At 42.5% G+C, this 13,525-nt stretch overlaps 1 non-coding gene across 1 annotated transcript; it reads left to right on the plus strand.

The window, feature by feature from the left end:
• Positions 1–2,876: 2,876 nt before the first annotated feature.
• LOC141722344 (small nucleolar RNA R71) lies at positions 2,877–2,983 on the plus strand. Its single transcript, XR_012575364.1, has one exon. It is a non-coding gene; the product is annotated as a small nucleolar RNA R71 (small nucleolar RNA).
• Positions 2,984–13,525: the final 10,542 nt, after the last annotated feature.

Below are 13,525 nucleotides of genomic sequence, written 5' to 3' on the forward strand. Positions count from 1 at the left end.
ATGGCTTAGATATCTTTGAAAAGTCCTTGATGAATCGCCGATAAAAACCCGCATGACCGAGAAAACTACGGATTCCTTTCACAGAATTAGGTGGGGGAAGATTTTCAATGACTCCCACCTTGGCCTTGTCCACCTCCACACCCTTGTTAGAGACCTTATGCCCAAGAATAATGCCTTCACGCACCATAAAATGACATTTCTCCCAATTGAGCACCAAATTAGTTTTCACGCATCTTTTGAGTACGGCGCGCAGATTATTCAAACATTCATCATATGAATGTCCTAAGACGGAGAAGTCGTCCATGAACACTTCGACATTATTTCCAATCATGTCAGAGAATATAGCCATCATACATCTCTGAAAAGTGGCCGGGGCGCCACATAACCCAAACGAAACTCTGCGAAAAGCAAACGTGCCAAATGGACAAGTGAAGGTAGTCTTTTCCTGATCCTCTAGTGTAATACAAATCTGATTATACCCTGAATAACCATCCAGAAGACAAAAATACTCATGACCCGCCAACCTGTCAAGCATCTGATCAATAAATGGAAGAGGGAAGTGATCCTTCCTTGTGGCTTTGTTCAATTTTCTATAATCCATGCATACTCTCCATCCTGTAACTGTTCGAGTGGGGATGAGCTCATTCTTTTCATTTGCGACCACAGTGATACCTCTTTTCTTAGGTACACATTGTACGGGGCTCACCCACGAGCTGTCAGAAATAGGATAAATGATGCCTGCATCTAGCCATTTCAGAATTTCTTTCTTCACCGCCTCCTTCATGATAGGATTCAGTCTTCGCTGCTGTTCCACAGTTGGCTTACTACCTTCCTCTAGCAGAATTTTATGCCTATAATATGAAGGACTTATCCCCTTGATGTCTGCTATGGTCCATCCAATAGCCGATTTGAATTCTCTCAAAATCCTTAAGAGCTTGTCTTCCTCACTACCTGAAAGGTTAGATGAAATAATAACAGGTAACGTAGATGAATCACCTAAAAAAGGATACCTCAAGTGTTCAGGTAATGGCTTGAGCTCCAAGGTAGGTGCTTCCTCTATTGATGGTTTGAGCTTTCCTTCAGCATTCTTAAGGTCAGAAGTACCAAGAGATTCAAACGGTATGTCCAGCTTTCGCTTCCAGGGAGAAGCGTTCAGATATTGTAATTGCTCGTTGCCATCTTCATCATCGCTGTCAAAATCCCCCACTAAGGCCTTTTCCAATGCATCAGACATTAGCATGCGATCGAGTTCCGAAGTAACTGCAGAATCAATCACATCCACTTTTAAGCACTCCTCATCTTCTGTAGGGAATTTCATTGCCTTGAATATGTTGAAGGTCACATCCTGATCTTGTACCCGCATAGTAAGTTCACCTTTTTGCACATCTATCAAGGTACGGCCAGTAGCCAGGAAAGGCCTTCCCAAGATTATGGGAATCTTCTTATCTTCCTCAAAATCCAGAATAACAAAATCTGCAGGAAAGAAGAGCTTATCCACCTTGACGAGCACATCCTCCACTATGCCCCTTGGGTAAGTAATGGAACGATCAGCCAATTGTAGCGACATGTATGTGGGTTTTGGATCAGGCAGATCCAGCTTTTTAAAGATCGACAACGGCATCAGATTAATGCTTGCTCCCAAATCACAAAGGCACTTGTCAAAAGTCAGATTGCCAATGGTGCAAGGTATGGTGAAGCTTCCTGGATCTTTCAGTTTTGGTGGTAACTTTTGCTGCAGAACAGCGCTGCATTCTTCCGTGAGAGCAACGGTTTCAAGGTCATCCAGTTTCACCTTCCTTGAAAGAATAGTCTTCATAAACTTCGCATAACTAGGCATTTGCTCCAGAGCCTCAGCGAAAGGTATATTGATGTGAAGTTTCTTGAACACCTCCAGAAACTTCCCGAACTGTCTATCCAGCTTTTGTTGCTGCAATCTCTTAGGAAAAGGTGGTGGAGGATAGAGCTGTTTCTCCCCTGTATTAGCCTCAGGCAGAGTGTGTTCAACAGTAGTCATCCTTGGCTTCGCCACTTTCTCCTTTTGCTTAGATTCTTCATCTCTAATTTCAGCTTCTCCTTCTTTTGCCTTTTCAGCATCAGCAACTTTTCCAGACCTTAAGGTAATAGCCTTGACTTGCTCTTTAGCTTCCTTCCTGCCTGGTACTTCCGTGTCACTGGGAAGGGTGCCAGGTTGACGATTGAGCACTGCATTGGCTAATTGACCGATTTGATTTTCCAAGGTCTTGATAGAAACCGCCTGACTCTTGCATAACAGCTTAAGTTCCTCAAAATCAGCACTAGTAGGTGCAGCTGTACTTCCCTGTTGAGGATATGATTGCCTTGTAGCATACTGCTGTGGTTGCTGGAATCCAGGTGGGTTAAACTGTTTACTCACTCCTTGCTGATATGGTGGCTGAATAGCATTCTGATTATTTCCCCAGCTGAAATTTGGATGATTTCTGTTGTTAGGATGATAGGTTACTGGCACAGGCTGCTGTTGTCGCTAATAGTTATTCACATACTGAACAGATTCGTTGACAAGAGAACACTGATCCGTAGCATGAGAACCTGCACAAAGCTCACAAACCATAGCTATTTGATTAACTCCATATGTAGCCAGAGAATCAACCTTCATTGATAGCGCTTGGAGCTGGGCTGCAATAGCGGTGGCTGCATCAACTTCTAGAATACCTGCTACCTTGCCTGACGTCATCCTCTGAGTTGGGTTTTGATGCTCATTTGCACTCATCGTCTCTATAAGATTATACACCTCAGTATAGCTTTTAGCCCATAAGGCGCCTCCAGCTGCTGCATCAAGCATGGGCCGAGATTGGGCCCCCAAACCATTATAGAAACCAGTGATCACCATCCAATCCGGCATTCCATGATGTGGACATTTTCTCAACATTTCCTTGTAGCGTTCCCAAGCCTCGCACATAGATTCTGTAGGTTGCTGCGCAAACTGAGTAAGAGCACTCCTCATAGCAGCAGTCTTTGCCATCGGATAAAACTTCACCAGAAACTTTTGCGCAAGATCTTGCCACGTAGTGATGGACCCAGCTGGTTCAGAATGTAACCAGTCTTTAGCCTTGTCCCTCAGTGAGAATGGGAAAAGCCTCAACTTGATAGCCTCATCAGTCACGCCATTGTACTTAAAAGTGCTGCAGATCTCGACAAAATTCCTTATGTGCATGTTGGGGTCTTCAGTTGCCGCTCCTCCAAAAGAAACAGAATTCTGCACCATCTGAATAGTGCCCGACTTGATTTCAAAGGTGTTAGCTTGAATAGCCGGATGAAGGATGCTTGACTGAATGTCATCAATTTTAGGCCGAGAAAAATCCAGAAGAGCTGGATCAGCTTGATCAATACGATCTCCCATGTTTACTGGTTCTTTCTGCTCAGTTCCTGAATCCGAATCCTCAAAATCTAACTTCTCCGGAATATCAAGAACTTCGTCTGTCTCCTCAGCTGTATCTAAAGTCCTCTTGCGAGCACGAGAACGAGTTTGCATAAACGCTTGTTAAGTACCTGAAACACAACCGAAAATCTTAATTAACTACTACGTCCTAATCACTGAGTCCTAATGACCAATGATGGTAAGTACATAAACTAAACAAATACGCCGAGTCCCCGGCAGCGGCGCCAAACACTTGTTAGGGCGAAATCACGCACTAATATTCACGCAAGTATACGTGTTCGCAAGTAATATAGAATACTTTCTAGTTCATTCCCACAGAGACTCCGACTAAATTATTGTCTAATTAAACTCACTCACCAATGTATGATTATTTCTCAATGTTAAGACACTAACACTTAAAATTGTTGATTAAATATTAACTACAATTAACTACTTAAATAATCACTTAACTAACACTTCAATTTATCAATAATAAAACACTCATGAGATCACAACTTCATTATTACTTCCTTCAATAGCCATTGTTATTACCTTTACCATGTGACAGTGATGATATTAATCGAATAACATGAAACTGATAAAAGCCAACTTTCATTGTACTAATACCATTCTACCAAGCATCCACAATTAAGATAGAAGTTGAATAGTCATCAATTATGTTGAGTTCCTATATGTCTACAGAAATTGACAACACAACGATTTAAGCACAAGTTATTCCTTTTGATTACATAGGGAAAATAAAACTGTTAGAGTTACCCACTAATCATATACAACGTACATGAACCTATGCTAGTATGGCAAGTTCTAAATCTCAAGATCCACCGTCGCTTCACAAGAGATTAACACCCTATCTTTTATGTTCGCGACGCACATAAGACGACTACGCACAACCAATACTAGATATCATACAATCATCACACACTAAAGTATTAAACAATTAATTAAAGAATTCCATAATAAATCCGTTGCAACCCCATGATCACGATTAGCCCATAATAGCACTTATCGTCATCATGGGTTCATATGAAATCATGATAAACAAACACAAGAAAATAATAACTAAACTAATTATATTAAAACAGAGTATGTCACAAGAGTAAATAAGTTCAAAGCAAGAAAACTAGCATCCAACGTTACAACGAAACAAGAATCACAAGAAGATATGCTTCCTCTTCGTTGCAGTGTGCTAAATCGGTCTTCTTCCTTATCTCTTTCGCTCCTTGCATAAAAACACGATCTTCTTCAATCCCCCCTTGTGAAAAACGTCTCAAATCTACTTATATAATAGTCTCATAAAACTCAGATTACATAGAAGTGGAAACCAAACAGAAGTAGAAGTCCTAAAATAATATATCTTTTTTCCCGACCCTGCGCGGCCGCTCAGCATAGCTGAGCGGGCGCTCAGACCTCTACTGGAAAAAATCTGATTTTGCTCCGTTTCTTCGCCGTAATCTGCCCGTTTCTTTCCTTTCGCAATGGTGAACACATGCCAAGGCTTATTCTTGATGATTCCTCCCCCGAAATGCAACTAATACCCTGAAATGCATAAACACTAGAAAAACGCATCAAATACACAAAATACTTGATTTCAAGACACTAATTTAAGCCATTTTAAGACGTTCTAAGTGGTATAAAATGCCACTTATCACACCCCCAAACTTAAATCGATGCTTGTCCTCAAGCGTCACAGACACAAAAACAAATAAAAAACATGCATGAATGCAATCTATATGAAAATGCAGCGATCCCCCTTACAACGATTAACCAACCAAATTGCAACATCTCAACGAATGCAGTTAGACAACTAAAGATCAATAAACTCATGCAAATGAACATACAGCCAGAAACGTGGTGTGTGCAAATGCTTAACAGATATGCTTCGGAACTAGACCAATTATTATGACTAGACTATCCTCAAGGCAATCCAATGATTATACAAAGAATAAAAAATTCTAGGCACAAAGTGATATACAACACTACAAGAACTCTAGAGCTTATTACGTAATCGTGCTTTTTATTCACAACTCAAATGCTTATTTGACTGTGCAATGAGTGAGGTCCACAAAAGACTTATACAATGGTATCCATGTAACGAGCGTTAGGTTAGCGGATCCCAGACTCTAAAAGCCTTAGGTCACTAGGCACAAAGTCCCCTAAGAACTTAATAACTCGAATACCAAAGAGCCCACTCTAGATCAATTATGCATAAACTAAATTTTTTTTTCTCTTTTTTTTTTTAAATAACTTCTGAGCAAGTGTGTTTCGCTCCATCTTGCTCAACCCTAGACTACTCGCACCATATGCGAGCCGGCTACTAGCCATTTGACGCCTAGCCACAACTAGCAACAAATTCCTTTTTTTTTCTCCAAAATTTTTTTCTTTTTCATGCCTTTATCACTAAGAACCTATTATCGAATTCTAAGCATAATAAGTAGATTGACCTCGAAAACAACCAAATCATAACAACAATCTAGCCCTTACGCATTCTCTAAGACTTAGTGGAATTACAAGTGTTTCTAGCATGCATATCAACCTACACGACTTAATATCTCTTTAATGCTATCACTTCACTCGCATCAATATCACAATTCAGTCGATAAATCATTATAAAAGGGATCATGGTAAATGCAACTATATGAACTAAACTATCATGAATATGCAGCTATATGACGCACACACAATATTCCTTCACTACCACCCCAAACTTAAAATCTTCACTGTCCTCAGTGAAGGTAGTAAAAAGGAACACAGGGTATACCTACTCGGAGTCATCATCATCATCACCCTCAGTGGGTGGAGTATCAGGCGGCGGGTATGCAGAGTCCTCACCAAAAACTGGCCAATGGATATCAGCTCCAAGGCCCCGAAAAGCAGTCCCTAACGCAAGGGTGAGCTCCTGAGCAAACCTGCTCTGCGTCTCATACATGGCATCCATCCACCGTGAAAGCCTCCTATATTGAGCATCAGCCAACCCAGCACCCTCCTGAGCTCTCGAAGAACCAGCCTCATCACGCCCTGGCCTACCCATAGTAGCTCCTCGTGCTGGACGCCCTCCTGGAAGACGATAACCCAGCCCATGCTCCTCAGGCTCACCACCGGTCCAATCCTACATCCCATTCAGAGTGCCAGAATCAATCGGAGCTGCCGGCAACTGCAACTACTCATGAGCCGGCCATTTCACTCCCACTGCTTGGCATAGCTTCGTAACCGTGGATGCATAAGGGATGTTCATATGCTTCGCCCCCCTCAAAAACTTCAGAATTCCTTGGTAGATGAACTCACCAAGGTCCACATAGTACTCCTCATTCAGAATTCCCCACAACAACTGTGCTCTCTCAACTGTGACCTCGTGTGCATGCGAAGAAGGCAAAATATTAGCACAAATAAATGCATTCCATGCACGGGCATACCTGTTCATGGAGATCGCCGGAAAGTGATGATACTCATTAGTGCCGGTCCTGAAGGTCCAAACCGAGCCCGGTCGACAGAGAGTCACACAAATCAAATCCAAGTCAAAGTCCTCAGCAGTCTTTTCATTCCAGTTCTCCTCCTCGGGCTTCCTCTCTCGCTGTCCAATCACATGGCGAATCGCCGCAGGGTGATAATCAACTGTCAGCCCTCGGACCACAGAAAACCCATCATTTTCGGCCTTCGCGATCGCATAGAACTCGCGAACCACACTCATCGGCACTGCTTCGGGCGACTCGCAGAAAGCTATCCACCCCTTCTCTACTATCATGGGCAGCAACTCACCATCCCTCCCCGATGGTAAAAACCCTCTCTCCTTGAGAATCGGCTTCCCCAAAAGCCTAGTGTACTCCTCCTCCGCAGCTCTGTCATTTAACCGAGGCCTTGCAGCAGTACCCCTCGATGAATCAGCAGTAGGAACTGTGCTGCTGCTGTCAATAGTGCGTGCTCTCTTGGGTGCCATTGATTCGTGAAAAAAAAATTTGTAAGAACTGAGTTTTGGTGTTTGGGAGAGAGTTTAAGTGTAGGAATTTTGTGGGAGATATTTGGATAGGTGTATGTATATATAGGGTGTGGATTAGATTAGGGTTTGGGACTTAAGGGTTAAAATGATGGGGTAGTGGGAACAAATCGTGGGTTTATGGGCTACAACTGTTTTTTTTTTCTGAACTGTAAAAAAAATTCTGGTACTCGACCCCTGAGCGGTCGCTTAGCAAAGCTGAGCGGGCGCTCAGCTTGCTGCGCGGTCGCTCAGCAAAGCTGAGCGGGCGCTCAGGGGGTCACTGGAAGAAATTTTTTTCAGCCCCTGTTTTCTGATTTTTTTTGTATTTTTGGATAGGTTATTAACTTCTAAGGGTTCCTGTAACAACAAATCATGGGTTGCCTCCCACGCAGCGCTTCTTTTTCGTCATTAGCTTGACGTTTCGTACCCTTCTCAAGTAGTCAACAAAATGGCACTAACCACTTCTCGGTTTGCCATGTCCCCATGGTAGTGCTTCAACCGCTGACCGTTAACCTTGAATGCTTGGTCCGGATCATTCTCAAAAATTTCCACCGCTCCATGTGGAAACACAGTTTTGACAATAAAAGGTCCAGACCACCTTGATTTCAACTTCCCAAGAAAAAGTCGGAGCCGAGAGTTGAATAAGAGAACTTGTTGCCCTGGCACAAATAACTTAGGATGTAGCTTCCTATCGTGCCACATCTTCACCTTTTCCTTATACATTTTGTTATTCTCGTACGCTTGAAGTCGAAATTCATCAAGTTCATTAAGCTGAAGCATTCTTTTCTTACCAGCTGCATCTAAATCCCTGTTCAACTTCTTCAATTCCCAGTAGGCCTTATGCTCAAGCTCCGCAAGTAGATGACATCCCTTACCGTACACCAACTGAAACGGTGACATACCAAGTGGAGTTTTGTATGCTGTTCTGTAAGCCCAAACAGCTTCATCGAGCTTTAAAGACCAATCCTTCCTTGACGGACAAACAACCTTCTCTAGAATGCGCTTTATTTCTCTGTTAGATACTTCCGCTTGACCATTTGTTTGCGGATGATAGGCAGTAGCTACTCGATGATTCACATTATAATGCTGCATCATAGAAGTGAACTTACGGTTGCAGAAATGCGATCCTTCATCACTTATGATTACCCGAGGTGTTCCAAACCTTGTGAAAATTTGCTTATGGAGAAAATTTAGCACTGCCTTTGCATCATTTGTCGGTAAAGCTTTAACTTCTACCTATTTTGAGACATAATCGACTGCCAGCAAGATGTATTGATTATTGCAAGACGAGATAAAAGGCCTCATGAAATCGATTCCCCAAACATCAAAGACCTCGACTTCAAGCATCACATTTAATGGCATCTCATCCTTCTTTGTCAAATTTCCCACTCTTTGGCAACGATCACACCTTAAAACAAACTGATGAGCATCCTTGAACAAAGTAGGCCAAAAAAAAACCTGCTTGCAGAATACGAGCTGCCGTCTTCTCACCACCATAGTGTCCACCATAAACCGTGGAATGGCAGTCTCGTAATATCCCCTCCGTCTCACAGAACAGGATACATCTCCTGATGATCTGGTCAGCTCCCTGCCTAAACAAATATGGTTCATCCCATATATACCACTTCACCTTATGCAGAAACTTCTTCTTTTGAGCGGATGTCAAATTAGGAGGCATTACATTGCTGACGAGATAGTTTACAATATCTGCAAACAATGGTTCTTCCTCCTGAACTGCGAACAACTGCTCATCCGGAAAAGATTCATTGATTAATGTCCTATCTTGTGAAGTAGAATCGTGATTCTCCAACCTAGAGAGATGGTCAGCTACTTGATTCTACGTACCTTTCCTATCCTTGATCTCTAACTCAAATTCCTGAAGTAAGAGCACCCAACGAATGAGTCTCGGCTTCGAATCCTTCTTGGAAACTAGATAGCGAATAGCCGCATGATCAGTGAATACTGTTACTTTCGTACCAAGTAGATAAGATCGAAATTTCTCGAAACCAAAGACTATAGCTAAAAGCTCCTTCTCAGTAGTGGTGTAGTTCAATTGGGCCCCATTTAAAGTCTTACTTGCATAGTAGACCACATGGAAGAGATTTTTCTTGCGCTGTCCCAGAACTGCACCTACCGCATAATCACTCACATCACACATCATCTCAAACGGTTCTGTCCAATATGGTGCTGTAATAACTGGTGCAGTGATCAAACTCTTCTTGAGAGTCTCGAATGTTGCCAAACATTCATCATCAAATTTGAAAAGCACATCTTTCTCAAGCAAATTGCACAACGGCTTAGATATCTTTGAAAAGTCCTTGATGAATCGCCGATAAAAACCCGCATGACCGAGAAAACTACGGATTCCTTTCATAGAATTAGGTGGGGGAAGATTTTCAATGACTCCCACCTTGGCCTTGTCCACCTCCAGACCCTTGTTAGAGACCTTATGCCCAAGAATAATGCCTTCACGCACCATAAAATGACATTTCTCCCAATTGAGCACCAAATTAGTTTCCACGCATCTTTTGAGTACGGTGTGTAGATTATTCAAACATTCATCATATGAATGTCCAAAGACGGAGAAGTCGTCCATGAACACTTCGACATTATTTCCAATCATGTCAGAGAATATAGCCATCATACATCTCTGAAAAGTGGCAGGCCAAACACATAACCCAAACGAAACTCTGTGAAAAGCAAACGTGCCAAATGGACAAGTGAAGGTAGTATTTTCCTGATCCTCTAGTGCAATACAAATCTGATTATACCCTGAATAACCATCCAGAAGACAAAAATACTCATGACCCGCCAACCTGTCAAGCATCTTATCAATAAATGGAAGAGGGAAGTGATCCTTCCTTGTGGCTTTGTTCAATTTTCTATAATCCATGCATACTCTCCATCCTGTAACTGTTCGAGTGGGGATGAGCTCATTCTTTTCATTTGCGACCACAGTGATACCTCTTTTCTTAGGTACACATTGTACGGGGCTCACCCACGAGCTGTCAGAAATAGGATAAATGATGCCTGCATCTAGCCATTTCAGAATTTCTTTCTTCACCGCCTCCTTCATGATAGGATTCAGTCTTCGCTGCTGTTCCACAGTTGGTTTACTACCTTCCTCTAGCAGAATTTTATGCATACAATATGAAGGACTTATCCCCTTGATGTCTGTTATGGTCCATCCAATAGCCGATTTCAATTCTCTCAAAATCCTTAAGAGCTTGTCTTCCTCACTACTTGAAAGGTCAGATGAAATAATAACAGGTAACGTAGATGAATCACCTAAAAAGTATACCTCAAGTGTTCAGGTAATGGCTTGAGCTCCAAGGTAGGTGCTTCCTCTATTGATGGTTTGAGCTTTCCTTCAGCATTCTTAAGGTCAGAAGTACCAAGAGATTCAAACGGTATGTCCAGCTTTCGCTTCCAGGGAGAAGCGTTCAGATATTGTAATTGTTCGTTGCCATCTTCATCATCGCTGTCAAAATCCCCCACTAAGGCCTTTTCCAATGCATCAGATATTAGCATGCGATCGAGTTCCGAAGTAACCGCAGAATCAATCATATCCACTTTTAAGCACTCCTCATCTTCTGCAGGGAATTTCATTGCCTTGAATATGTTGAAGGTCACATCCTGATCTTGTACCCGCATAGTAAGTTCACCTTTTTGCACATCTATCAAGGTACGGCCAGTAGCCAAGAAAGGCCTTCCCAAGATTATGGGAATCTTCTTATCTTCCTCAAAATCCAGAATAACAAAATATGCAGGAAAGAAGAGCTTATCCACCTTGACGAGCACATCCTCCACTATGCCCCTTGGGTAAGTAATGGAACGATCAGCCAATTGTAGCGACATGTATGTGGGTTTTGGATCAGGCAGATCCAGCTTTTTAAAGATCGACAACGGCATCAGATTAATGCTTGCTCCCAAATCACAAAGGCACTTGTCAAAAGTCAGATTGCCAATGGTGCAAGGTATGGTGAAGCTTCCTGGATCTTTCAGTTTTGGTGGTAACTTTTGCTGCAGAACAGCGCTGCATTCTTCCGTGAGAGCAACGGTTTCAAGGTCATCCACTTTCACCTTCCTTGAAAGAATAGTCTTCATAAACTTCGCATAACTAGGCATTTGCTCCAGAGCCTCAGCGAAAGGTATATTGATGTAAAGTTTCTTGAACACCTCCAGAAACTTCCCGAACTGTCTATCCAGCTTTTGTTGCTGCAATCTCTTAGGACAAGGTGGTGGAGGATAGAGCTGTTTCTCCCCTGTATTAGCCTCAGGCAGAGTGTGTTCAACAGTAGTCTTCCTTGGCTCCGCCGCTTTCTCCTTTTGCTTAGATTCTTCATCTATAATTTCAGCTTCTCCTTCTTTTACCTTTTCAGCATCAGCAACTTTTCCGGACCTTAAGGTAATAGCCTTGACTTGCTCTTTAGCTTCCTTCCTGCCTGGTACTTCCGTGTCACTGGGAAGGGTGCCAGGTTGACGATTGAGCACTGCATTGGCTAATTGACCGATTTGATTTTCTAAGGTCTTGATAGAAACCGCCTGACTCTTGCATAACAGCTTAAGTTCCTCAAAATCAGCACTAGTAGGTGCAGCTGTACTTCCCTGTTGAGGATATGATTGCCTTGTAGCATACTGCTGTGGTTGCTGGAATCCAGATGGGTTAAACTGTTTACTCACTCCTTGCTGATATGGTGGCTGAATAGTATTCTGATTATTTCCTCAGCTGAAATTTGGATGATTTCTGTTGTTAGGATGATAGGTTACTGGCACAGGCTGCTGTTGTCGCTAATAGTTATTGACATACTGAACAGATTCATTGACAAGAGAACACTGATCCGTAGCATGAGAACCTGCACAAAGCTCACAAACCATAGATATTTGATTAACTCCAAATGTAGCCAGAGAATCAACCTTCATTGATAGCGCTTGGAGCTGGGCTCCAATAGCGGTGGCTGCATCAACTTCCAGAATACCTGCTACCTTGCCGGACGTCATCCTCTGAGTTGGGTTTTGATGCTCATTTGCAGCCATCGTCTCTATAAGATTATACGCCTCAGTATAGCTTTTAGCCCATAAGGCGCCTCCAGCTGCTGCATCAAGCATGGGCCGAGATTGGGCCCCCAAACCATTATAGAAACCAGTGATCACCATCCAATCCGGCATTCCATGATGTGGACATTTTCTCAACATTCCCTTGCAGGGTTCCCAAGCCTCGCACATAGATTCTGTAGGTTACTGCGCAAACTGAGTAAGAGCACTCCTCATAGCAGCAGTCTTTGCCATCGGATAAAACTTCACCAGAAACTTTTGCGCAAGATCTTGCCATGTAGTGATGGACCCAGCTGGTTCAGAATGTAACCAGTCTTTAGCCTTGTCCCTCAGTGAGAATGGGAAAAGCCTCAACTTGATAGCCTCATCAGTCACGCCATTGTACTTAAAAGTGCTGCAGATCTCGACAAAATTCCTTATGTGCATGTTGGGGTCTTCAGTTGCCGCTCCTCCAAAAGAAACAGAATTCTGCACCATCTGAATAGTGCCCGGCTTGATTTCAAAGGTGTTAGCTTAAATAGCCGGATGAAGGATGCTTGACTGAATGTCATCAATTTTAGGCCGAGAAAAATCCATAAGAGCTGGATCAGCTTGAACAATACGATCTCCCATGTTTACTGGTTCTTTCTGCTCAGTTCCTGAATCCGAATCCTCAAAATCTAACTTCTCCGGAATATCAAGAACTTCGTCTGTCTCCTCAGCTGTATCTAAAGTCCTCTTGCGAGCACGAGAACGAGTTTGCATAAACGCTTGCTAAAGTACCTGAAACACAACCGAAAATCTTAATTAACTACTACGTCCTAATCACTGAGTCCTAATGACCAATGATGGTAAGTACATAAACTAAACAAATACGCCGAGTCCCCGGCAGCGGCGCCAAAAACTTGTTAGGGCGAAATCACGCACTAATATTCACGCAAGTATACGCGTTCGCAAGTAATATAGAATACTTTCTAGTTCGTTCCCACAGAGACTCCGACTAAATTATTGTCTAATTAAACTCACTCACCAATGTATGATTATTTCTCAATGTTAAGACACTAACACTTAAAATTGTTGATTAAATATTAACTACAATTAACTAC

Source organism: Apium graveolens, chromosome 4, assembly GCF_009905375.1.
Source record: "Apium graveolens cultivar Ventura chromosome 4, ASM990537v1, whole genome shotgun sequence".
Taxonomy (NCBI): domain Eukaryota; kingdom Viridiplantae; phylum Streptophyta; class Magnoliopsida; order Apiales; family Apiaceae; genus Apium; species Apium graveolens.